General features: G+C 55.4%; 1 non-coding gene and 1 pseudogene across 1 annotated transcript; both read right to left on the bottom strand.

The window, feature by feature from the left end:
* Nucleotides 1-323: 323 nt before the first annotated feature.
* On the bottom strand, nucleotides 324-13,183 carry LOC141996303 (E3 ubiquitin-protein ligase TRIM39-like; annotated as a pseudogene).
* A 13,147-nt stretch (nucleotides 13,184-26,330) lies between these two features.
* TRNAS-CGA (transfer RNA serine (anticodon CGA)) lies at nucleotides 26,331-26,412 on the bottom strand. The gene has a single exon. It is a non-coding gene; the product is annotated as a tRNA-Ser (tRNA).
* Nucleotides 26,413-26,639: the final 227 nt, after the last annotated feature.

The raw sequence follows: 26,639 nt of genomic DNA, 5'->3' as shown, positions 1-26,639 counted from the left end.
TCTGTCCCATTTTCTCTCTCTGCCAGATGTCTCCCTGCTCCCCTGGCAGCTGCCTTTTCACCATCAGTCCCAGAAACTGTTTTCCATCCAACGCCCCACTTATCCCCCCTCCCCCTCTATGCAGCTATCTCCTCTCCATCAAACCCCCTGTCTTGGAATCTAGTCACGGCACAGATCTGCCCCGTCCTGGCTAGCGCTGGGTGGGTTTGCAATGGAACATGGTTCTGATCTATGTTCACCTTCCCCTGAGCCATGCAGGGCCCTGCAGGTGCCTCCCGGGCCAGCGCAGCTCAGGGCACAGACGAGACCGAGGTTAGTCCTGTCTACACTGCAGCGCCCGGCCGCGCTCTGAGGGTGTTGGCAGCCACCGTGCGCTCAATGGCTCCTGCAGGAACAAGAATCGGAGAGTGCAGACAGGGCCAATCCCTCCTCATGCATCCCTCCCTCCTCTGACTCCAGCCTTCCCCGCTCCTGGATCCCTCCCTTCTGCCAACTCTTACCCTGCCCAAGATCCTCCTGCTCCTCACACTGGGGTCTTCTCCCCTTTGTCATTTCTGCCATGGTTCTCTTCCTCCTTGTGGTCTCTCTCCCCTCCCCTCCCCTCTCCTCTCCCCTCCCCTCTCATTACATCCCCCAACCCCCTCCCCAGAGTCTCTCTCATGATCTGGGCTCTTCCCTTCCTGCTGCTGCAGCCCCCTCCCCACTCCACCCCACCCTTGGCCACAGCATCCACCCCTGACATTGCACCCCCACACCGCCCTCTGTCCCTGCACCCCCACAGCCCAGCAGCCTGCTCCCCGCACCCCCTTCTCTGCCCCCTCCTCTCCCCCAGCTCACAGGCCTGGGACTGGGAACTGAGGGAGGGGGCAGGCAGGTGATACCCTTTGTACCATCCCCATGGGAACAGGGCTGGGGGCTGGTCAGCGCTGGGAGGGGATAGTCTCTGCCACGGCTGTCACTCTCAGGGACAAAGATTCCCTTTGGCCTGAGCTGGGACAGGACAGATTATTAGGGGAGCAGTGTTTTTACCCTCCTCTTTGTAACCAACATAAAAATAAGGACGGAGCGTCCCGGAGAAGGTGTCAGTGAAAGGGAAGAGATGGGACCTGTCAGTCACACTGTAAAATGAGACCTCGCCTGCTTCATAGTCCAGGAAAACCCCCACCCGGCTGGGCCTGATGCCTGTGGGGAGGGGGTCTTGGGGGGGGAGGTGCAGGCCTCGTATTTCCCATCCCTCAGCCACACAGCCCAGTATCCATTCCCAGGAGTGAGTCTGACCTTCCCTGGCCTGATCACAGATTCCCTACAAACCCCCACAGTCCAATTTATTTTGTCTCCCACCTCCACCTCCCAGTAAAACCTCCCGCCTGTGAATCCATTTGTGCCCAGGACAATCGGATAAGTATTGAATCTCTCAGGATTGTCAGGTCGATCCTGTCGTCTCTCATCGTATGTCACAGTTTTCTGATCCTCAGACAGGACGAGGCTGGGATGAGCCGTGTTTGGATCCAGAGTCACATCCACTGGGGAGAGAATCAGAGTCAGTGCTGGGGGCAGGGGCTGGTCACTGGGATCAAAGGGCAATTCACCCACGTGCCCATTAATCACTGTGATATGGGGTTCCTCACCCTTAAGGGGAGTCGGAGCTCAGCTAATGCCGGGGGACAGGGGCAGGGGGAGGGGGTGGGGAGCAGGAGTGGAAGGGAAGGAAGGGGGAGATCTCCAGGGGCAATAGGGGGGCATGAGGCAGACACCAAGGAACCAGAGGGGGACGAAAGGGTGGGGGCCAGGGGATGGAGCAGGCACCAGGGAGGGCACGTACCGGGGTGCAGAGGGTGAAGGGAGGAGTGGGTGCCAGGGTGATGGGGAAGGGGAGGGGTGGGCACCAAAGGGGGGAGGGGAGGGGCAGGTGCCAGGGGGTCGGGTCAAGGGGAAGGACATGGGGGGAGGGGAGACAGGGACGGAGGGGAGACGGGGGAGGGTGTGTTGAGGGGGCTGAGGGTGGGTTGCACGAGGAGAGCAGAGAGGAGGGGCAGGTGCCATGGGGCTGGGAGGGGGGAAGTAATGGGGGCAGAGGAGTGGTGGGGGTAGGACTGGCACAGGCAGAGGGGGAAGGGTTAGGGGAGCGGGAAGGGCAGGCTTGGGCGGTGGAGAACACCCCTGGCACAGCCGCTGCCACCAGGTGAGGGAGCCCCTCCCCACTTCCCCCCCTTCCACTCCCGAGGTCCCTGGCGCCCACCACCTCCCTCCTCTCCTCCCCCCTCCCCATGAGCCCCCCCCGCCCCTCACTGTGTCCCTCCTCACCCCCCGCCCACCGCTCGCCATCCCGAGGACGAGATGCGGTGAGCGGTGGGCGGGGGTCTCACGGGGGCAGGGGGTGAGGTGGGATGCATCGAGTGATGGCCAAGTGGGGGAGGGAGGTGGGGGGAGAGGCCTGGGGCGAGTGGGGGTGGAGTGTGGGCAGGGCAGCGGGTGGAAGAGGTGAGACGGGGGGCTAGCCTCCCCCAAGGGAAGCTGCACCCACTGCTGATGACGGCAGGTGCCGGGGGCAGAGGAAGGTGCTCAGGGCTGGGGCAGGAGGCAGACATGGGGGGGCAGCAAAGGAAGGGGAGGGGCAGGTACTGTGGGAGCTGCTGGGGGGTCTGAGGCCACTCAAGCCGGTTCCCCGTTGTGCTGGTTGCTACACGGGCGGAGGGGGATCTTCACCTGGATCTGAATGACTGAGGGCACAGATCCCAGGGGCTGTCAACAGGACAGTCCACGGGCTCCGGGGTCACCTAGGGCGGCACAAAAGGAGCTCGGGGCCTAAGTCCCTGGTTTCAGCTCCACGGTGAGGCACAAACCTCCTGCTGACCCCGGAGCTGCCAAAACTCACTCGCAGTCGAAGTTTGTGCAGTAAAAGTTCCCTCGGTGCCTGTGTTTCTCCCTCCAGCCATGACCACGGCTGCCTCCCTCCAGGCGCGTGGACGCCTATTCCCCGGCCTGAGCCCCAGCGTGATCCACAGGCTGGGGGAAGATCGGGGTCCAGCTGTCCCAGCTAGTTTGGTAGGCGAGCTCAGGGGCACTCTCAGACCGGGTCCCTCAGGCGAGGCCACGCAGCAGCTGGCTGGGGAGGGCTTCCCTCATACATTTTAACCCAGGGGCCAGAGCATTCCCCTAGGATGGGGGGACTCCCAGTCCCTGCTCCCCTCGGGCAGAGGGGGAGCTTAAACTGAAACAGGGCTCCGCCAGTCTCAGGAGAGCGCTTTGACCACGAGGCGAGGCGGAGGTGGGGGGCTCCCGCACTCTCTCCTGCTGAGGATTTTCCATGGTGGGTAAATAAAGGGCCATTGGTGCAGGGACGGACCCTGGCTTCCCCCCTCGCCGGGGGGTGCTCTAACCCCCCAGCTGTAGAGTCAGCCGCATACTTGCGCTCTCTGACCCAATCACAGGTGCCGACTCCGTGGGTGCTCCGGGGCTAGAGCGCCCTCAGAAACGAAACAGTGGGTGCCCATCAGCCACCCTCCAATCAGCTGTTTGGTGGGCCCAGCTGTTTGGCAGTGGGCGGGAGGTGCTGGTGTGGGGCAGAGCGGGGGCAGGAAGAGATGGAGCAAGGGCAGGGCCTTGGGGGAAGGGGCAGAGTGTGGGCAGGGCCTTGGGGTGGGGGTGGAGCACCCACCCAGAAAGAAGAAAGTCGGCACCTGTGCCCAATGATCTTTAATTATTCAGTCCGTCGTGGAACAGCTTCCAGAGAGAGGAGGTCTCAGAACAGACTAACTTATACCCCAGGGGTTAGGGCCCTACCCCGAGAGCTAGAAGGCCCCTGTTCAAATCCTTCCCTGCCTTGGGCAGAAGCGGGAATTGAAGCAGGGTCTCCCATGTGATGGCTTTAACCACGGGGCTACAAGTCATTGCCAGCTCCTCCACCCCGGCCGGTTTGTGTGGTGTGAGGAAGGCGTCCAATTCATTCCCACAAGATCTGCCGTAGGTGCTAAGCAGCCTGACTCCAAGAAAGGGGTTCCCTTTGTGGGTCACTGAGCAGAGATAGGTGCCCATCTCCACGAGAGAGGCAGGGCTTAGCACACACCCCTTTCATCCGCATCTCCTACTGTCTAGCGTAGGCATCTCCTCACCTCATGTCTTGGCGTTTGTGAATCACAGTCTAAGGGCAGGTCTTCGCTTAAAATCCTGCACCGATGCAGCTGTGCCGCCGTAGCACTTTCACGGAGATGCTCTAAACTGAGAGGAAGGAGCTTTTCCCATCAGTTTAGTTCATCCAGCCCCGCCCTCCCCGGCTCAGTGCATTAGGATACCCTGGCGTGCGAGGAGCCCGGGGCTCCCGGTGCTACAATGTGCGTGCACATCCTCTGGACTCTCTCATCCCTGCTGGAGCTGCCAGACTCTCCCAGCCTGCTCGAGTACACGCACATGGTCAGGCTGCGAGCCAGGTGAAAACACGCACATAGCCACAGGTGTGAGGCAGAAAAGCTGCCGTATGGGCACAATTTGTGGCAACTGGGTCAGGGGAGTGTCACAAGCTGGTTATAAAAACCTGTCTGCCCTTGCAGTGGGGACAGGGCCTGCCTCACCCCAGAGCCAGGGGGACGCTGAACAGCTCTTGTCTGCTCCTGTTACACGAGAAGAACATTGTGGGTAGAGCTCGGTCTGAGCATGGAAATCCTGCCGTTGGGAAGAGAGAGCTGAGCCGTTCAGTGCCAGTGATGGGCAGATAAGAATGCCCATCCTGCAGAACCCAGGTACAGCCCTGGGAAGGGGACACTAGGGGACATATTTCACCACTAATCAGCCCTTTCCCAAAGGGAGTGTGTCCCTGTGCTCAGCAATAAATCTGCGTTTCGTCTGCCCCCAGTGACATTGCTATTTCCAGCCGACTGAATGTCACAGGGAAACACTCTGTGCAGGGAAAGGAGCAGAGAGCTCCCAGGGGAAGGTGGGTCTCACCATGGATACAATGCCAGCGGTATGTACAGTATCTGTGTAGAGCCGGGCGCTCCTCCACCCTGCAACCAAACACAGACAGAGGGGTAAGAACGCCCCTGGACACAGACACACTGAGCAGGAGACAATGTCACCCAAGGGTCGTACTGGGGGGAATGGAACTTACTGAGCTCAGCCTGGAGTTTGTCTGAAAATAAAAGAGAGAGAAATGAGTCAGTGTCACATTACCTTGCAGAAGGGAAGTGAGTGAAAAAGACCTGAAAGCAAGGAAGCCTCCTGGGCAGCAAAGGAAAAGGAAAGGAAGAAATACAGTACAGTAACCTCATCTGGCCACCTGCTCAGGAGCAAGAGGTTGTTAGAGCTAAAGAGGGATCCTTCAGCAAATGAAAAGTATTAACCCTGTGAAGCCAGTAGAAAGCCACATTAAGTACACTGGGTGAAGCGAATGATAGGAATTAGGGGGTTAAAATGGAATTAGAAGAGGGAATAGCCAAAAATATAAAACAAATAAAGGGAACAATTGAGGAGGGTAATGACAATGCTGAGAGACTGATTTCTTTGCAACAGTTTTTACCACACTGAGTGTGGTGGGAAGAGACCAGCCCTGGAGCTGCTCTTTTCAAGAAATGAACATCAGGGCTTGAGGTGTGAAGCAGAGATAATAGAACAGACTGATTAATGAAAGAGCCAGACGTCACCAAGACCAGAGGAGATCCTTGCCAGGTTGCAAATGCCCAAGAGTTGTGAAATGACCTAAGAGCGCTATGGCGGAGCTGTTAACAATAATATGCATCTCATTAAAATCAGCTACTCTTCTGGAGAATCGGAATGTTGTAACCAGCTTTTCAAATTTTGGTAGGACTTGTCCTGAGAATGACAGCTCAGTGAGCCTTGGGGAAGGGGTTGGATTAGGGGCAGGGAGGAGGCAGAGTTGGGGTGGGGCCTTGGGGTAAGGGGTTGGCATGGGGGGTGGGGCTAGGGTGGGAAAAGGTGGGGTGGGGCGGGGCCGTATGGAAGGGGTGGAGTGGGGTCAGGGCCAGGGGTAGAGGGAGGTCGAGCACAAAGGGGAAACGGGGAAGTCAGCGCCTATGGTGGTATTAGTTAAGTTTTTCCTCGGTGATGCCCTCATCAGGGACAAACATTGTCGTTCATGTCCCCAGCAGTGATCCTCACACATGGTGCTTGCCGTGCCGGTGTGAGGCCCACGTTAAAGAAGCGTTGCTCAGTCATGAAATGGACTCAAGTGGCTCGAGACCTTTGCCTAAAGCAGCACCTGCTTGACCAGGCTATGTGACCTGCTTTTGTTTTGAGGTCCTTGTCTGACTGGAAGTGGCCCTCGGGCTCTGAGAGCACTGCTGCTTCGCAGTCCAGAGCAGGTGCCTCTCTCAAGAAACGGGGGAGCTGTTCCCCATTGCATGCACCAAGGAAAGGATTTCATAAGACCAACTGAGACTCCAGGAGACTCTTTCACTTTGCACAGGGTTGGTGCTTGTGTGCGATATGGCATGGGTGCCTCTAACCTTTCCCTGGTACCATGTGGAGAGATTAGAGACCTGGTATTATGGGCTCTGGTTCCGGCCCCAGGGCATCTGTGGACTCTGGTACCAAAGAGGATGATGTATGTGTAAACAAGCCTTAAATAATTCACTAACAAAAAACTTTATTATAGGGGAATTCAGGTTGCCTTGGCAGGGCCTTGTATCCTTCCAGAATGCTGAAATGGGTAGCAGAAAACTGATACCTCTCAGAGCCAGGAAATACACTCACCAAAACAGAAACACAAACCATGGGCGGCAGGGAAAGCTGAGCCTTCCCAAACAGCCAGGATGTGGCCCAGCCACACTCCGCCCCTTCTCCCCGTCCGGCTTCTCACTCTGCAGGTGTCCGGCTCTTCCGGGGCTGCCAGCCTGCTGATGCTCTGGGGCCAGGGGGGCTGGGGCTGCTCTGCCCGGCTTCGGAGTCCTGGCACACCGGGGCCGGGAAGGCAGGGGCCTTGCTGCCCAACAGCCCAGTGCTTTGGGGCCAGGAGGGCTGCGGCCACGCTGTCTGGCCTCCCCACAGTCCAGGGCCGCGTGGTGCTCCGTGGCCGGGAGGGCTGGTCCCTTGGGCCCTCCCAATGTACTGGTCGACAGCCTGGTGCTTTGGGGCCAGGAGGGCTGTGGCCACACTGCCCAGTGTAATGGCAAAAACAACAGCCAGCAAATTTTCCTACTCCAGCCCTCCCGGCCCTGGAGCACCAGGGGTAGGAAAATTTGCTGGCTGCTGTTTTTGCCATTACATTGGCACTCCAGCTTGGAAAGGCTGGAGCTGCACTGCCCGGCCTCCCGGGGGGGGACGAGGGGCGCTAACCTGGGGCAGGGACCAGTGGCCACAATGGAAGGGGCCTGGGGGCACAGGGCAGGGGCCAAGCCCACAATGTGAGCTGGGCTCCATTGGGCACAGAGGGGATGAGGCCTCAGGTGGAAGGGGCAGGGCTGGGTCGGGGGAGAGATGGGGGCTGTCGCAAACACTTGATAAGGTCACACTGGGGATATTTTATTACTGATGAGCTGAACTGAAATAAAATTATCTTAATTTGAAGCAAGTGTCTTGTGAATTCAAATGGATTTCTTTATTGCGGGGTCAGTCTGTGGGCAGAGAGGCCCTTAGGTTGCTTGGAAATTGCATACAGACCATCCTAGAGAGGGAAAACAATCGCCCAGGAGAGACAAAGAAGGGATGGGTGTCTGGTGCCATTTCCACTCGGGAGTCTTCACCAGAAAAGCACAGGCTAGCAGGGGTTCTCACAATAATTTTTTTGGTGGCCTAAGTGTGTGCAGTCACTCTGGTGGCCACTCTGAAAAACCCCTCTCCGACCTGCAGCCCTTAAGCAATAGCCCACCCTGAGGAAGGTGAGTCAGGAACTCACTGGCCAGCTGCAAAGTCCCAGCCTCCCCATGCCTTGGCCGGGCGGGAGCCGGGCAACTGCCCAGGGGAGTGCCTCAGTGACCGAACCCTGCTGACAAGAGCCGCCTCCCGTGCCATTCACACTGGCCCCACATGTCTCCAGAGGCACATGGAAATGACGAAAACACACATACAAGTGTGCCAGAGCTGTGGGCTATGATTGTTTGTCTTACAGAAGCAATTAGAGGTCCCAGCTGAGACTGGGTCCCCAGCGGGCTGGGCGTCATGCACACATCCTAGGAGACAGTCTGCGCTGAAGAGTTTACAGTCTCAACAGGCATGATGGAGAAAGGGTGAGCGAGGAAACAGAGGCACAGAGACTTGCCCAAATTCTTGCACAGCTCAGTAGCAAAGGAAAGACTGGAACCCTGTCCCTTGACGCTCAGTCGACGGCTCTATCCACCAGGTAACCCTGCCTCTCACGTATTGCTGGTCTAGCATATGTGCACCTGCTTCACATTCTCCAGTGAGGCTGGGTGAGCGGCCTCATAATCCTGCCAGCTCCTGAGCAGGGACAAGGGACTGGCTTTCCCGTTGATGAACACAGACCGTGCCTCTCACCACAGACACTTCGCGGCAGGTCTGAAGGGTTGAATAAGAACCACTGGAAGGAGCTGTGCACAGTTGAACTGATGGGCAGGGAGGCTAAACTCTTCCACTACTTTCACTTGCAAAGGTAATTTTAGAAACATATTTGTAATCCCCCTGGGCTTAGAGAAGCCCCTTTAACACCTGCCTCAGGCAGAGAAAGGGCTGGGTGTTCCAGAGGGAGGAGGGTGGAGAGAGGGAGAGGACAGGGGCGTAGGCGCCGACTCCGTGGGTGCTGCGGGGCTGGAGCACCCACGGAGAAAAATTAGTGGGTGCACCCACGGGCAGCCAAGCCCCAGTGGCAGGCGGTGGGCTACAGGACCCTGTATATCAACCACGGTTACCCTGTGAGTGCCAGACATGAGGCCAGACATTAGTGTGAGGAGGATCAGCTATTGTTTGGCCCCAGGGGTGCACAAGAGAGTTGTAATAAACCCTGGAGCCAAACAATTTCATATTCATACAGAACATATTCATATCACCCAACTTTTTAGGCGTGTTTGTGTATTTTATTAACCCCGTAAATGTAACCCATGAATGCTACCCCAGACTCCAAAGAGTCACAACACTCTTCGAGACAATCTGAGTATTTGTGTGGATTTTAGAGCCCTTAGAAAAAACAGTCAACTAGAATAAACCTTCACCAGAGCAGAGCTACTGCCCCTCTGTAATGAGATAAATCAGGTGTCATCTCACAATGAATCTTTGATCCACTTATGACCCTATTGAAGACATCAAAGTATCACAACAAGTTACTGACCTGCCACCTGTAGTTCCAATAAAGCGTCTTCATAAGCCACTCTAGACTGAAAAAAACACTTGTACTGTCCATCGTCGGAGGGTCGGATATCGCGTATTCTCAGGGAAACACTCCCATCGGTGATGTGGTCTTTTCAGAGCTCAGTCCTTCCTTGATATTCTGGCATCTGCTCCCCACACTGATCCTGCCCATCGTGGTACAGATGCACAACTGCAGAGTACGGGGACCTGAACCATCTCACCTCCATGCTCTGAGCATCCATCCTGGGGGAAAGGTGGCAGGGCAGGATGGCCTCCCCACCTAAGGAAGCGGTGATTGGATGGGCAGGTCCAGTTACTGTGAACTGTGCTGAGAAAAATGCAATGAAAATAGAAATTAAATTGACAGGGGGCTGAGGGTGGCATTAATTCAGCAGTAAGACAAAATAAAAGAGCGTCCTCCATTAGAAGTGAACACCCCGTCTCCATGCAGTGCCCTAGGCATGTCTATAAGTGCAGAGAGTCACATGCTTGGGGTAGCTGCATCTTTGACTCCCTCTGGGGTCTGCTTAAGGATTGTCCCTTAGGTCTCAGGCCTCCAGCTGTCACCTCTCTCTGGGCAGGGACCCATGGCCCTCTCTCTCCACTGGGGTTTAAGGCTTGCAGCTTCCTTGCAATTCACTGTGGTGTTCCCACCAGGTCTGACCAAAGTCCAGCACCTGTGCTTTGCTTTCCATCCCAGGGCTATGAACAGTGTGTGCCAGCGGTTACCAGTAACCAAACAGGTTTTCCAAAGCAGGGAACATTTATGGACAAAAGCCCGAGAGAGAAAAGTTACCACAAACCAATCAAACATCTTACACTTATCGCAAAGCATTCTCATCTGGCACATGGGGACAGACTTTCTGTCAAACCTTTCTCTAAGGGTTTCTCTCAGTTTGTAGCCCAAGATCCCAGGCTTCTGGTTAGCTTAAATCAGCTTTTCATACCAAAAATCTTCATTCTCTTTGGTTTCTGGAACCTGCTCTGAACTAGTTTAACTGCCTGGGGTGGTACTTCTCTGGAGCTGTTATCTGTCCCACAAGAAATTACGCCCCATCATTTGTATATCCTGCAGGAGATGGGGTAACCCTCCCCCACGGAGTAGATTACAGTCCGGAGCCCACAAAGATACATATAGAACGGATCGATACTGTGAAGTTCCACTCCGTATGCTTTATGAAAATAGGCTTATGAATCTGAAAATGACATAGCTGGAATGTGCTTTATGCAAAAGGTCTCTTGTAACATATCACTGAAAAAGTTATAATGTGCTGCATTTGATTTTCCTATTTGTATGCATCTATCGTTCTTATAGAAATATGAGGTATGAACTTGTATTACTGGTGTAGTCAGACCAGGTGAGGGCAGTCAATGGGGCATCAGGAACTTGGTGACTGCCATTGACAGGACAATTGGCTGTAAATGGCCTGGTTTACCTTAAAGCCTTCCTGTGTATGGGTCAGGCAACCTAGGAAGAATGGAGACTGGGGTCTTACACAGACATGTGACCATGTCACCTGATACTGAAATCCATCTTGAAGCGGGTACTTTTCCAGAGTGGGGGTGGGATTCCAAACAAGGGTTTCCCCGCCTTAGGGAAATTCTATATAAGGCGGGGGAAGTAAACAATGAGGGTCTTCATCTGGCTTAAGAGATGGCCTCCCCACCCCAAGGAGATACCTGAAAGTATCTGGAAACAAAAGAACTGTGACTACAGGGGTGGGAGAGAACAGGCTGGACCCAGGTCAGAAAAGGCAACTGACCTGGGAAGCATTTTACTTGAAATAACATCGAGGGTGAGAAGTTATCATCTGTAACTGATTTCTTAATGTATTAAGCTGAGCCGTGCGTGTTTTGGTTTATCTTGCATTATGATTTACTTTGTTCTGTCTGTTATTACTTAAAACCACTTAAATCCTACTTTTTATACTTAATAAAATCACTTTTGTTTATTAATAAACCCAGTGCAAGTAATTGTTACCTGGGGGAAAAACAGTTGTGCACGTCTCTCTTTCAGTGATATAGAGGGTGAACATTTTATGAGTTTACCCTGTATAAGCTTTATACAGAGTAAAATGGATTTATTTGGGGTTCAGGCTCCCAGAAAGGCTGAACACTGGGCGCTGGGAAAGTCCCTGTTAACTGAGAAGCCCCACGGCTGAGTGAATCTCAGTTTCTGTGAACTGCAGAGGGGCGTGGCCCAACCTCTGAGTCTGGGCTGGAGCCGAATTAGAGTGTCTGGCTCAGCAAGACAAGAGTGGAGGGGCACCCGTTATGGCAGGAGGGTTGTTCTCTGTGGTACCCCAGAGCATCAGGTGACAGTCTCCAGGGGGTCTCTGTGACCGAACCCATCACAGATACTATCTATGGAGAGGGTGCAGAATAGACAGAATATTCATGATGTTAATTTGATAGTCCCCAAATACGGCATGTGGTTGCCATATCTGTCACCCAGAGTTCACAGGTGAATGTTATACACTGTCCCTATCATCGCTGAACAGGGCTGAACACTTCTCACAAGCACCTTGGGTATAATGGGTAATGGGGAGGGGGGGCTGGTTCTCTGACACACCAAGGACTTTTCATGCTGCTCCAGTGCAGTGCCCTCCCTGACTGCTGTAAGGATGGTGTGAGGGCCAGCAGGATGTGAAAAGAGATCATTGCCACTGTGCAGGTAAAGTCAGAAGTCAGATAATGAAGAGGGAGAAGGAGGCAGATAGAAAAGTGCAGGGGGCAGAGAACCAGCCATTGTGGAACTGAACAGAAAGGGGGGTCTCTGGGCAGAGACTCAGCATCCAGAGCGACAAAGAGAGCTGGTTAAATTAGCAGAATGGAAACCACAGCAGGAGGGAACCAAAATGTCTGTGTAGCTGTGGGGGCAGCCCCGGGGGTGCCATGGGATACGATAAGACTTTCACTGAGGGCACAGAATGAAGAAGGCCTCACTCTCACCCCTAGACGGCTGTGCCTAGTGCAGTGTGAATGACTTGTGGGTTTTAATTTCATAACTGGGGAGTTGGGAAGTCATGATTTGTTTGTGGCTGAAGAGTCTGATCTGTGACTTACATGGTCCAGCGGTGTAGTGTAGCGGAATTGTGTAGTGTCCCTTTAAATAGTTTGTGAGCCCAGTAACGGCGCTCACCATGTTCTATGTCTTAGAAGCCTCCAGTCAGAGCAGCAGCGTGTGTATAACTAGGCCTGACTAGATTGTGTATAGATAAACACCATCACTAGGACCCAGCTGTGCTCTGTGGTTTATGGTCGTTGTGTAAAGAGCAAAAGACCAGGGCTGGATTTAGGGGCAGGCGACCCAGCCAACCACCTGGAGTGCCAGGATTGGTGGGCGCCAGGCTCGGGGGGTGCCAGGCTTGGGGTCCTGTGTCTGTTAGTGACAAAAGGGAAAACAGAATGTTTGAAGTGAAATGTTTCAAGTACAGATGTTAGTACATTCCAGTTATTCCTACAATTAAAAATTTTCTTTGAGGAAACTTTTTTTTTTTTTGCTTATATAGGCATGAATAGATACAGATGTACAGATCCTAGCATGCCCATTTATTGTCTTATATGACAGGGATAAATCATGCATGCAAATCGTGCATCAAAGCCATGAAATGGGCTACAAATACAATAAGAGAAAAGTATTCAAAAATTTAACAAATGGAAGGGGGGGGCAACAAAGAAACGCTCCTCGCCGAGGGCACCATTTGGTCTAGGGCTGGCCCTGCAAAAAGCAGACGTGGTTTACGAGACAAGGCAGGGAAGTGAGGTGGATGGTGATGACCAGCAAGAGAACATCAGCAAACCCAGCGAGGAGCCCAGAGCTCCTACCTGACACCAGACTGTGAACCTGTAGAGCGAGGCAGAGAGCGACGTAGCCGGGCAGAGCGGAGCTCACTGTGGAGCCGGGAGAGAACGAGGGAACCTTCCCCATCATCGTAGCTGGGTCTGGGGAACAGGAGAAATAACCAACCAGATGGTGAGTGAGTGGGACACGGTGACAGCGACACAGGGCAGTGGGGAGGAGGTAACAAGCACCAGAAGGGAAGGGATTTCCCCCACAGGTCTCGCCTGCCTGGCTCCGAGCAGGGTCAGATGTCACTGGGCCAGCAGCCGGTCCATACCACACTCACACCATGGCTGCACCTGTGGAGATGTCTGGTGTAATTTAGATTGCAATAGGACATCTACACTGAACACATCACCGGCCACCGACAGTGCCAGGAGGCATGAGCTGGAGCGACATGGTGCATCAACTATGAGAGAGGGACCGAGAGACTTTGTCCGTTGGACCATATGAACTGGAGCCATAAACTCACTGAACGTTAAATCTCACCAAATGAGGGTCAATCCATCCTCATCATCGTATTCACTCACTATACTCCACACCTGAACATAGCCATTATATGAACAACATGCCCTCATATCTCAATGTCTGTCCTTTGACCCGTTAACCTTTTACCCCCAGTCGGGGATATTGCAGATTATGTATTCCTTAGCCACCCGATCTTAAACCGATCTTCGCAGCCCTTGATAATCTGTACGTTATTCCCTGATAACCTGAAACTTCTGTGCTTAAATTCTGTACCGTTCACTTTTTTAAAAAACATCATCTTAATAAAAATTTTAAATCTGTAAACTCTCCAGGGCAAGGATGGTTCCTCACTATTGGTGTGTCCAGGGCACAGCACAATGGGGCCCGCATCTTGGTTGGGCCATTTCGGAGTTACTGTAATATAAATAAATAAATAAGAAAGGAGGTATTAAGGAGAGCAAGTGAGTGCACGCAATGCCTCTGAGCGTGGTAGGAATGGCCCCTTATTGCTGTAGGAGAAAGCAGCGCCATCTCCCAGCCACACCTGTCTTGGGTGAGGGCATGGGCAGCAGGTATCACAGGCCAGGGGAGGCTCAGCCTCCCCAAACAGCCCAGCCTGCCCAGCCCAGCCCATGCTCTGCCCCCAGCCCCCACCTGCCTGCTTCCAGTTCCCTCTTTTCCGCTGGGACTTGGGCAGGGGCAGCCAGCATGTGGCTGGGACTTGGGGCGGCTGGGGCCGGTACAAGCACCGGCCTATGGCCAGGACTCAGGGTGGTGCTCCGGGGCTGGGGGTGGCTGGGGTGTCCTGGGACTGGGGGGCCAGTGGCTATGGTGGGGGGGCACCGGCAGGGAGGGGGGCGGGGACTTGGGCAGAATGGGAGAGGCCCGGGGCTAGGGTCCTGCAACGGGCAGGTCACGTGCTGCCCATAGGTGAGGGCTCTCGGAGGATCTCCCAAAGAGCAAATCAGCCCCCGGCCCCAGTGATTTTACATGTCAGTGTGTTGGATCATATTAAAGAAGTTCTGTATTAAAATCACAAATGAGTTTGATTCCCCATAGTTTCAATTCCAGGGTATTACTAATGAAGAGCTCTCCTGGGTTTTGGTGCTGTTTCTCTCCCTCTCTGTGTGAAACTTGCAAGCTGCTAATTGTGTTAGTACAGCCTAAGACAGAGTCTGTTCTCAAGCAATTCACAGAGACTCAAAGCAATACTCTGTAACAACAGAAACAGCCCCCAGAGACTCCCCGCCCTTTTGTTGTATTAACAATTGTGATTAAAATAGAGATAGAGGATGTATGTGGATGGATGCTTGGTGTGGATAATAACTAAATGATCAGGGAGGTGCCAGCCTAAGAATCCAGCGTCCATCGGCTGAAGAAGGCGTGAAGTGGAAATAACCAGAGGACCCCCGGAGGGCAGACTGGAATCCACCCAACAGCCTCAAGAATGGGAGAACCAAAGAACAAGATAACATCTTGGAGCCGTCAGAAATGTGCTATCTGCTGATTGATTCAGCAACAGCATGATGAAGCAATTCCCATAGACTGGCATAGGAAGAAATTCCTATAAAAACAGACTCTAAAAAGTGAGAACTTTGGGGTCTGATTCTGCAAACCAACTTCCAGGAGCATCAGATGAGCATCTGACAAGGTCCTGCTCCCTCCTCATGTCCAGGCCACCTGGCCAGTGGCTTGGCACGAGCAACTTTAAGGCTGGTAACTATGATAACAACTTTGCAGAACCTGTGTGTGTGTGTGTGTGTGTGTGTGTGTGTGTATGAATGACTGTGTGAATAAATATGAGATTGAATGAAATGTTATAGCTGTAACTAACTGCTTACTATGATTCTTTCTGTATTCACAATAAATGTGGTATTTTGCCTTTTTCCCTTTAATAAGATCCTGCTGGTTTTTATTTTATTGGTACAACAAGTGACCCACCCAACATCTCCAGTGCTGGTGCAATGTCAGGGTTGAATTATGATCAAGGTCACCACATCTCTGTGGCCCCTCAGCTCCGCAACGTTTAAACAATTCTAAAGTGAGATTCCCAGAGGTGGTCTGATCTGTGCTCCTGTCTCTGAGAGCCGGTAACACGGCTTCGGTGCCTATGCCTGTCGGGTCCTTAGGCTTCCTAGGTGTGTCTGCAATCTGCGGGTACCGGGCGTAGGCGTGCCCAAGTGACTGCATACGCTGGGCATCACCTCTGGCTGGTTGGGAGCTCACGGGAGGGCTCGTGGGTCTCTTTTTGGAGTCTTTTTCCTACGTTCACCCTCTGGAGGGAGAAGGCCGCGGCGCTGGCACGCATGGCCAAGGAGACTTGGGACCAGGTCAGCCGCCTCTTGGATGGCTTCCTCCATAAGGAGAAGTTTCGATTTTAGTTCCTGGTCTTTTCAGGATCTGTGTGAAGGGGTGTACGACCCCTCGTTAGGCCACCAGGGACAGACCAGTCGCTGCAGGCCTCAGAAGGCCACGTCCCCTCAGCCTTGCTGCACCCGCTCCCAGTGGAAGCGACAGATAAAAGGAGGCGGCCCAGCCCAGCCTGGGCCGGCTGAGGAGGAGGAAGGACGTGTGTTGCAAGCTCCTGCAGAGAGGCCGGAGGCTCCCCAAGCAGTGGGAACCTGAGACCCGGACTGCACTGTGAGCGGCCAGGCAAGCGCAGAGGTTGACAGGGATGCTGAGCTGCGGCGAGCCGAGAGGTGTATGAGAAGCGCCCTGGGGTAGGAAGTGACCCAGGGAATGTAGTAGGAGCTGATGGTTCATCCCTTAACGTGGAATTCCCTGGCTTCATCGGGCCCTGGGTCGGCACCCGGTGGAGCTGGATGGGCCCGGCTGACCCTGCCACTCCCCCACTTCCCGCTAGGTTTGGCTACTGTTTGTTCTGCCCGGCCCAGAGGGCCAGAACCCCAACGGTGGTTGCCTCCTCCAGCCCGGATGCTCAGGGGCCACAGACTGTTTGTTTGTTTGTTTGTTTTGCCCCCCCGGGGGCGATGAACTGACTATTTGTTCTGCCCAGCCCAGAAGGTCAGGAACCCGAACTGTTACTGTCGGCCACGGGCAGGAGGCTCGGAGGCTACAGACTGCTTGTTCTACCCTGCCTGCGGGTTGATATTTGCTCAGCCCTGCCAGGGATCCTGAGACCCCACGGTTGCAATTATTTGATCCCACAGGGAGTCCAGACACGTGTGTGACGGCATGGGGGGCGGGTGGAACCTGGGCTTGGGGACGCTAGCCCCTGGCCTGGCCCATCCCTTCTGCCTCAGGCTCTTCCCCTCCCACCAGAGCCCAGAGCCCCACCCTGCACGGCCACCACCACCTCCCCCCACCCCCGGGCTGCCTGAGTGCCCCCAGCCCCGGAGAGCCAGGCGGGTGGCGCAGCCCTGCTCCCGCAGCCCCGGAGCACCAGGCAGTGGGGTGGGTGGCGTGGCCCCCCTACCCCAGTCCCAGAGCACGGGCAGTTGGGCAGGCAACATGGTCCCCCTCCTCCAGCCCTGGAGCACCAGGTGGGCACCTCCCCTTAGCCCCAGAGCACCCCCTCAGCCCCGGAGTGCCGGGTGGGAGGGCAGGCAGCATGCCCCCCCACCAGCACCAGAGCACAGGCCGGCCCCCACTAGCCCCAGCCTGGGGCCCCGGCCATGGGGGGAAGAGCCCCCCACAGCACAGCACCAGGAAGCAGGAAGAGGCCTGGGGGTGGAGCGTCAGTGGGGCCATGCAAGGCTGTTTGGGGAGGCTCAGCCTTTCCCGGCCTTCGATACCCACTACCTCTGTGTGAGGAAGTGTGCGACCTCCACACTGGATCTATGAGCGTGGCCCCCTTTGACAAACAGCCCCCCCCATCACAATCTGACGTTCAGTTGGTGAGAGAAACCCATTAAAATCTGAGTCTACAATTCCCTGGTCCTCTTTGCTCCTAGACTTAGGGCTAGGTTCAGAAAGATTTAGGTGCTTTTCGTCAGTAAAACTTTCGTTGGCCCAGGGTGTGTTTTTTTCAAACTCTTGACCGACACAAAAGTTGTACTGATAAAAGTGAAGCGTAAACACAACCCTGGAATGTGACTCACAAAAGCCAGCACGCTACGCATGGACCTGCCTATGCTGACAATGGGAGGTGCCAGCCACAGCCAGGAACCCTCTTTGGAGATACCCGCATCTGTTGGGTTTGCAAGAAGCCAGGGGAAACGACACGTCCCTCCCACCTTTGTAGCCCCCTGGTTAGAGCACTCACCTGGAACATGAGCGACCCAGGTGACAGCCCCCCTCTGCCTGAGGATGAGAAGGGATTTGGACAGGGATCCGCTCTTTTCGGGAGCGTGCTCTGAGCACTAAGCTATGGGATACTGTGCTGTGAGGCCCCGTCAGTCTGTCCTAGTGAAGCTGTTGCCCTCTGGATCAATAATTAAAGCTGAATTGGAGCAGAGGGACTGGACTCTGGTCTCCCACCTTGTGGGTGGGTACGCTAACCACCCTCCGATAGCGTCAGTCTCATGCGTGTGTTTTCTTGTGCTCTCTCCCTCTCCTTCAAAGAGTGATCTGGGCCAGAGCCTGAGAGAGGGAACATAAACATGAGTAGGACCCGCTTGCCGGGGGGTTACAGCACTGACCAGCGTCCAGGCCTGTGTCTCCAGCGCAGCTTTAACTGGAGAGACAGAGAACGCCTCACATCAGCATAGCCCCATGGTTCGAGCACCCTCCTGAGTCACCAGCTGCCCGGGGGGGCTCTTACCATAACCCAGCTGTGGCTCTGAGGCCCCAGCCCCGTCTGGAACCAGGTCGGGGGAAGAGCCGTGCAGACAGCTGTGGGGAGCTTCAGACCCTCCACCTGCCCTGGGCCGGGGGATGGAGGATGGGGATATGGGCTGGGGGCTGTTCTCAGGCCCGCCCAGCCTGGGCACACGACGGGTCTGTGGCTCCCCAGCCCTGCTCCGGCTTCCAGCTTCGCTGGGGGGCAGGGCCTTGAGGGAAAGAGGCGGGGCAGGGGTGGGGCCATGGAGGGAGCAGGAGCTCCTGGCAACTTACAAATGTAGATTTTTTGTTTTGTTCCAGAACTGCACTCAAAAGGAAAACAGTGTAAACGTTTAGCGCCTACAAGGCCACCGGACGTTGAGAAGAGGCATTCGCATGGCACTTTTGCAGCCAGCATTGCATGGTAGTTATGTGCCAGGGATGCTAAACATTCGTATGCCCCTGCATGCCTTTGCCACCATTCCAGAGGACATGCTTCCATGCTGATGACGCTCGTTAAAAAAAAGTAATGTGTGAATTAAATCGGTGACTCAGCTCCTTGGGGGAGAATTGTCTGTCTCCTGCTCTGTTTTACCTGCACTCTGCCACAGATTTCATCTCTTAGCCATCTCGAATGATGACCCAACACGTGGTGTTCGTTTTAAGAACACTTTCACTGCAGATCTGACAAAAGGAAAGAAGGACCAATGTGAGATTTCTAAAGGTAGCCACAGGACTTGACCCAAGAATTAAGAGTCTGAAATTGGACTCCAAAATTTGAGCGGGATGAGGTGTGGCGCATGCTTTCAGAAGTCTGAAAAGAGCAACACGCCAATGTGGAAACGACAAGATCCAAACCACCGAACAAGAAAATCAACCTTCCGCTGGTGACATCTCAATCTGTCATCAACACGGACGCATGACCTCTGGAATGGTGGTTGAAACGCGAAGGGACGTATGATTCTTCAGCACATCTGGGCTGTCACTATCCTGCGATGCCAGCTACAACAGTGCCCTGTGAATGCCTGGTCTCCCTTTTAGGTGACACTGTAAACGAGAAGTGGGCAACACGAGCTCCTGCAAATGTCAACAAACCTGTTTGTCTGAGCGACTGGCTGAACAAGTAGTAGGACTGAGTGGGCTTGTGGCCTTTCAAGTTTTTCATTGTTTTATTTTTGAATGCAGTTATTCCACTTCTGTTACGTGTGAAAAATGCAGATTTTTCTTCCCCATAATTACAGCACTTACTCCTAGACGACATTTGCTGACTGGCTTTAGTAAGAATCATGAAAAATGGGTCTTCACACAGTTAGCACTGACTGTCAGCCCCTGCCATGTCGTGATACCGTTCAAAGCCCCATACACTGGTTTGAGGAAGGTATTTTAGTGCTTGTAGGCCCGAAATGTATTCAGCTGATTTTTAGAGCCTGTTAGACTTTTGGTACGTTTTTCAAAAGCATCTGTTTAAAATAATGTAGGTCTGGGATCGGGCACCTGACAACACAGATGGGGGCCTAGTGGGCTGTTCAAAACAGGTTAGGCACCAGGGGCTAGCTCCACAAAAATATTGAGGTGGGCTTGGCTGCTACTTTCACTTTAGCTACCTAAATCTGACGCTGAGATGCTGCCGATCCTCAACCCCCCCAGCTACGGCCTAAATGTAAGGGGACTGTTGCCCCCTTACTAACAGTCAGTGGGGGTGTTTTGGTTGGCTAGCTCCTAGTCCTAAAAGGGGGAAGGGTCGATGGGAAACCAGGACCCTGAGACTGATAGTCCCCAGGAACAATGGGGAGAGGCCAACGCTCCAGGTCAGCCTGAATGACAGGGCGGGCAGGCTAATGAGGGAGTCAGGAGGCCAGGGGGGTCCCGTCCTCCATGTGAGCTGGATTTGCCTGGGTCAGACAGACAGAGTGGGGCCGAGCTAAGGAGAAAGCAGGGGCCCGAGCTGAGCTGGGGGGAAGAGCTGTGCCGATCCAGAGGGACCAGTAAAGCAGCCCAGAGAGAGCAGACCTGTCCTGCAAGCAACCAGAGCCCGAGGGGCCAGAGAAGCAGCCCAGGGAGCGGGAGGCAGAGCAGCAGCCGGGCAGAGACCGAGTGGTGGGGCTGGGGCGGGAGCCGTCCGGAGCTGGGTGCGGTGAGCAGCTGGGGAGAGCGAGGGGGACCCTGGACAGCGGGCCCCGCACAGGGAGACGTCTCAGCCCAGAGGCTCTGCAGGCCAGGCTTGGATCGTAACCCCGACAGGGCGGGGGCGACACTGGGCAGAAGGGTCCTGCCACTTCGAGCCTGAGAGCGTGTGGCCACCACCAGAGCGAGTGTCCAACCCACAGCATCTCTGCAGCACGGCCAGGGCCAGAGAAGGGGCCTGGGACCTACAAGGAGCAGACTGTGAACTGCCCTGACGTTCCAGAGACGCTGTTTGTGATGTTCCCTGCCACAGAGCGGGGTGATGTGTTTCCTTTCACCTTTCCCATTTTCCCTTATTCTTTTTAAAATTAATTGTTGATTAAATAACTTGCATTTGCTTTAAATTGTATGTAGTGGTCAGTGGGTCAGAGAAGTGCCCAGTGCAGAGAGTACCCCGGAGTGGGGACACCCTAGCCCCTGTCCTCGGTGACTACCGCAGGGTTGGGGGTCGAGCCCCCCAGGACTCCTGCGCCCAGCCTTGTTGGGGTTACGAGGACTCTGCCAGACAGGAGAGCGGAAGGGGAGTCCTCGAGGGCAGGGAGGCCACTGGGTAAAGGAAGTGGGAGCGAGGACTCAGATCCTTTCGCTAGCCCACTTCACCGGGGTCGTGCAGAAGCTCGGAAAGTTCCCCACAAGAGCGGGACTATTCCCCCGCTTACAGGAAGAAGGAGGTGCCTGAAAGTAGGACCCACAAAACCCAGCGTGCGAGGCATCTCCACACCGACGCTAACCAACAGGAAAGGCCGATGGGAGGGGTGTGCCCTGAGCCCCAGCCCTCTCTGGATCTCAGGTTACGAGGTCTGGCTTGGAGAGAGGTACCTCCCCTGGCTCCCGCCCGCCCAGCTTTCCCCCACCCCCTGCCCTGCCCTCCCCTGCCCCGGCCGTACCTGGCTCCAGCCCGGCTCTGCCACGGGGTGGGATCAATACTGCTGCCAAGGCCGTCACGAGGGAGGTGTGGGCCCGGGGCAAACCCACCCTCCGCCACAGACCCCGCCCCACTCCACCCCTTCCCCCAAGACCCTGCCTCCTTCCACCCCTGAAGCAGCAAGATTAATCCCATACATTGCATTGATGATGACTTATTTGCCTGATTTAAAACGAGACCAAAAGGACCTGAGTCTCCTCGCTGTCGATAGCCCCCCGCTTGGCCAACCAGCACTGAGACGCTGAGGGGCGGGCGGCTGAGAGGTCTCACCAGAGGTCCCACAGGACGGCCCAGGTCACCATCAGAGCGGATCGCTCTCAGATCCAGACCCACCTCTTTGTGAGGACCTCCCGCGATGAGAGCAACCCCCTCCCCGCCCACCCTCCACATTCACCCCTCCTTGGTAGAGAGAGGGAAACAGGGAAAAAAGAAGCAAGAGAAGAGGAGAAAGGAGGGAGGAAAGAGGAAAAGGGAAACCAAAAAGGATAAACCCCAAGGTCCCCAGTGATTCCAAGCGTCAAAGTGCTCGGTAGGAAATCACATTCTGCCCCCTTAAGCCAGTGTTTTCTGTGCCGAGAATTCTGCCTGCAGCAGGTGCATCAGACCCAACAGGTTCCAAACCTCTCGCAGCCTCCGACCTTGTCAAGGGAAGTTCGTTTTCTGGCACAATCAGTGGTGGAAAAGGAGAAACTCCACAGAGGCTCCTCCTCATGCTCATGACGTGAATCCTAATTCTCTCCCCGTCCTCGAGCGAAGGAGACGTGCGGCTGCAAAGCCGGGGGGGTCTCAGCGACTGCCCTGGCCCTGCACCTCGGCCCTGCCCCGCTGATGTCGGGGTCTGTCTGTGAGGTCACCCCCTCCCCACCACCTTTGCCCAATGGGCTGAGGTCCTGCAAAAGGCCTTTGTGATGTCACTGCCCCCCCTCCCCTCCCCTCCCAGCTGATGTCCTGCCCCTGCCCAGCCTCTGTGGAGCTTGGAGTTGTTGCCCCCGGATCTCCGCACTCAATGACTGGTGAGTCGGGGGATGGAGCCGGCTATACAATAAAACACCAGTTTTTCATAAATTAGTCGACTTAAGGCCAGAAGGGACCATTGGAGCATCTAATATGACGCCCTGTATCTCCCAGCCCTCCCGTGTATCACAAGAGCTGCTTTTTGATGAAAGCACCTTCCCGAAAGGCATCTAGTCTTCACTGGAAGACATCAAGAGATGGAGAATCCATCACTTCTCTTGGCAGTTTGTTCCAGTGATGAGTCGCCCTCCCTCTTACAAATCTCTGCCTTGTTCTCAGGAGAATTTTTCTGATTTCTGCTTCCAGCCATTGGTTCTTGTTCTGCCTTTCTTTGCAAGACTAAAGAGCCCTTTAAATACTTGGTGTTTTCTCTCAGCGAAGGCACTGCAGGCTGCCATCAGCTCACCTCTCCATCTTTTTGAAAACTAAACAGACTGAGTTTTTCAATCCCTCCTTATAAGTCTTCTCCATCCCTCAAATATGGCTCTTTTCTGCACCCTCTCCAGTTTTTTTTAACGTTATTTTTGAAATGTGGACACCAGAACAGGATGCGGTATTCCAGTGTCAGTCTCCCCACTGCTGAATCACCTCCCGTTCCATCCTCTGTTTATCTATCCATGGATGGCGTCACGGACTCACAGGACTTGTGCTCTCTCTCAGCCTCGTACAGTCCTTGGGAGGAACCTCCTTCAGTGTGACAGCCCTTCTCGGAGATCCACTCTCTCGAGGGTTAAGTCGTAGGCCCTTCCACCTCCTGGAACCCCTCTTCTCTGAGCCTTGAGCATGCCTGTCTGCCGTGGGCCCCCTCAGGGAGTCCCCTCACTCTGGACCCCTGGGGCTTCTACTCCCAGAGGGAAGAACGCAACCCCGATCCTGAGACTGCCGTGACTCTCAGCCAGCGTAAAAGAGAGGGGTTTATTGAGCATCTGAACACAGCACAGCAAACTCTCAGGGCCTCAGGCCTAACCTCCCTCAGCACAGTCCATCTAGGTCTCTCCTGCACCTGTGTGGGCTCTGGCTGTTTTCTCTCCCCAGTCCAGAAGCCCCCTCCTTCCAGCTAAGCGTCCGATATCAGCTTCCCACAAGCCTGTGTCCTTTGTCTTCTGTCCCAGGTGAACAGGCTGCCTGGGTCTCCTCTATCTCAGCCTCTCCTCTCCTCCCTCTTTTCTTTCCCCCAGGCTGGAAGCAGTCACCGGGTCTTCTCTCCTCAGCCCATTGTCCTACTACTGGCCCGACCTGGCTGTGACTTCCAAGCTGGGCCTCCCGCTCACCAGTCGCTGGGGTATCCATTCTCCAGGCCTTTGCCTGAGGGCCCAACTGTCAGGCGAGATCACCGCTGGTCCTCTGTAACAACAAACTACCTCTCCCACCAGTGCCACCTCGTTAAACAAACAGCACCCAGGGAAACTGAGTCCCACACGTGGCATGCAAACCATTGAAAAACCAAGAAAATCCCCCCGTCATCACCGATGGCTTTGGCCCTGTTCCCCACAGCATCGCACCGGGAGCGGATGTTGAGCGGCTCGCCCGGTATGACACCTAAATCCTTGACAGAGTCACGGCTTCCCGGAGTACAGTTCCCCCTCGGTGGCCTGCCTGCTCTGTCCTGCTGCCCGCTCCCACTGCGCCAAGAGGGGACCTGGTGACTGGAGCTGCTGTGGTTGTTTGAGAGCGCCGGGCTGAGACCAAAGGGCACCTCCGTTCTGGAACAGAGAGGTCTGGCCGGTAGGTGCAGTCGCCCCCGGTTTGGGGCACAGAAGGGGCTGTGGCTGGCAGCAGCTTGAAGCCCGTCCCCCAGCTGCACTAGGCACTGTTTGAATGAATGCAACGTCCGTGTTACATACGGGCTCCTGGTGCTCGGTTGGAAGCACTGAACTGCCTCAGAGTTCTCTGTTTGCAAGGTCGGTGCCAGGAGATTAGAGAGACAAGGCGGGGAGGGGATCTCTTTCATTCTCCAACTTCTGCTGGGGAGAGACCAGCCTTCGAGCTCCACAGAGCTCGTCCTCAGGCCCTGGTCTCTCTCCCCAGCAGAAGCGGGTCCAATAAACCATATGACCTCCCCGGCCTGGTCTCTCGGTGTTTTCTGCTCCCACGGGCGTGGCTGGGAAGGGCCACAGGGCTCAGCAGGCTCAGGGAGAAACCTCAGCCCCACTGGAGACAGGAGGGGAGCAAACCTCACAATCCGTGTGGTCACTGCAGGTCTGTGCATCTGCCCCCTCCTCCCTCAGTGGCAGTCTGTGGGCGAGGTCTAGGGTGGCCAGAGGTCCCGATTTTAGAGGGACAGTCCCGATTTTTGGGTCTTTTTCTTATATAGGCTCCGATTACCTCCCACCCCTGTCCCGATTTTTCACACTTGCTGTCTGGTCACCCTAGGGAGGTCTGGCAGCCCTCTCCCCAGCCACAGTCCGTGCGTGCCCAGCAGTCTGTGTGTGTCTCAGCAGCCCCCTGCTCACTCCCACGTGGAGCCCAGATCGGGGTGGGCTGGGCCTCTGGTTTGTTTGATCCCTGAAGGGTTTTCTGGGCACTAACTGGGACCCCAAGTTTCTCCTAATTTGAGGAAATCCCTGTGAAAACTCACCTTTTCCGGGGGTCTGTTTCACACCCTTCGCCAGAGACGTTCCCCATTCTTTCTCCAGTTCAGCTGGCAGCAGGTCTCGTGCGAGGGGCGGGGGAGAGCTGAGATTTCAGGCTGCTGCGTTATGGCGGGATTGCTGCGATTAACTGGCTGAACGTGCTAATTCTGAGGACGAAACGGGGAAAGGGGCAGAGATCGAGAGTCAGGGAGTGAAATGGAGAAAATACAGGAAGCATTTCGAGCAAGGGCGAAGTGCAATGACCAGAATCCAGAATATTCTCTGCACCCCTTGTCTAACTCTGGGCCCGATTCTCTTCCGCATTGACGGCCCTTTCCCTGTCTCCGGCCGTGTCTGGAGGGCTTTATGCCCTGTCCAGCCCCTTCACACTGCCAGGAAGGGAGAGGTGTTATGGAATCTTTGCCCAAACAGGAACCAGGCCCTGTGTCACCTTCATCCTGGGTTTCCGATGACCCCGAGAAGTTGGGGGGCCACCGGCGCCTAGACCATGGCCCTGCCACAGAGGCCCCGCCCCTGGTCATCCTCTTCCCCCGAGGCCCCGCCCACCCACTGTTCACTCCTCTGGCCCCCGAGGTCCCCCTACCTGCCCCTCGCTCCTCTCCGCCTCTTCCCCCAAGACTCCACTCACCCCCTGCTTGCTCCTCTCTGCCCCTTTCCCCTAAGGCAGGCTACCGGGGGGCCATGGGGCCAGGCACCCGTCCCTTTTCTCTGTCTTCGGTGAGCGGGGGGCCGTGGGGTCCTTGGGGAAGGAGGTGGAGCAGGACAGGAAGAGGCATGAGAAGACGGGGCCGCGGGGGAAAAGGCCGAGGGGGGGTGGGGTGCAGGTTTTGGGGGAAGAGGCGGAGGGGGGATGGGAAGAGGCAGAGCAAGAGCAGGGCATCGGGCTAAGAGGCAGAGGGGAGCGGGGTGCAGGCGGGGCCCCCACTTCTCTGGAGCTTCGTTTCCGGCCCTCAAAAGTTGACCACGGGCCCACGGGCCTCCGGAGGGGAGACCCGCCCCACATCCCCAGCGTTTCCCCCCCGCATGGACGTCCTTTTGGGGGAGGCTCAGCCTCCCCTGGCCTCTGATACGGGCTGCCCGTGCTCAGCTCCTTCCACGCGCTGGAGAGGAGCAGCACCCAGGGGTGGGGCTGAGCCGGGGGGCACTGGGTGAGGGGCAGAGGCCTCGGGAGCTGAGACCGCAGGGACACAGCATGAGGCACCATCCCAGGCATCCCCATGAAAGGAGCAGAACAGGGTTTCCTTGGGGTGGGGAGCGTATGGAGAGCGTCCCAGGGTCGGTGGAGATGTATTGCCCTGGTGAGCAAGTGTGGCTAAAACACAGGCCTCGCTGTGAGCAGGATTTGAACCTGCGCAGGGAAACCCAATTGGATTTCGAGTCCAATGCCTTAACCTCTCGGCCATCACAGCTGTGAGTGACGTGACCCCCTCAGGCCCGAGAAACTGGTAAATAATCACAGTGCCCAGGCCTGAAGTCCTCTGAAACACAGAATTCAAACAGGAAACCTGGCTCCCAAAGCGCAGGGGGATTTGGGGTTCTCATTGTTTAGCCATGTGGTTAAACATGAAACCAACCCCTTCCTGTGGGGCCTGTAATTGTTTAAAGATAGGGACATGGAGACAGGGAGAGGTTCACT

The sequence above is a fragment of the Natator depressus genome, chromosome 11 (genome assembly GCF_965152275.1).
Source record: "Natator depressus isolate rNatDep1 chromosome 11, rNatDep2.hap1, whole genome shotgun sequence".
Classification (NCBI taxonomy): Eukaryota; Metazoa; Chordata; order Testudines; family Cheloniidae; genus Natator; species Natator depressus.
The sequence above is the reverse complement of the archived record's forward strand: the minus strand, read 5'-3'. Positions and strand labels throughout refer to the sequence as shown.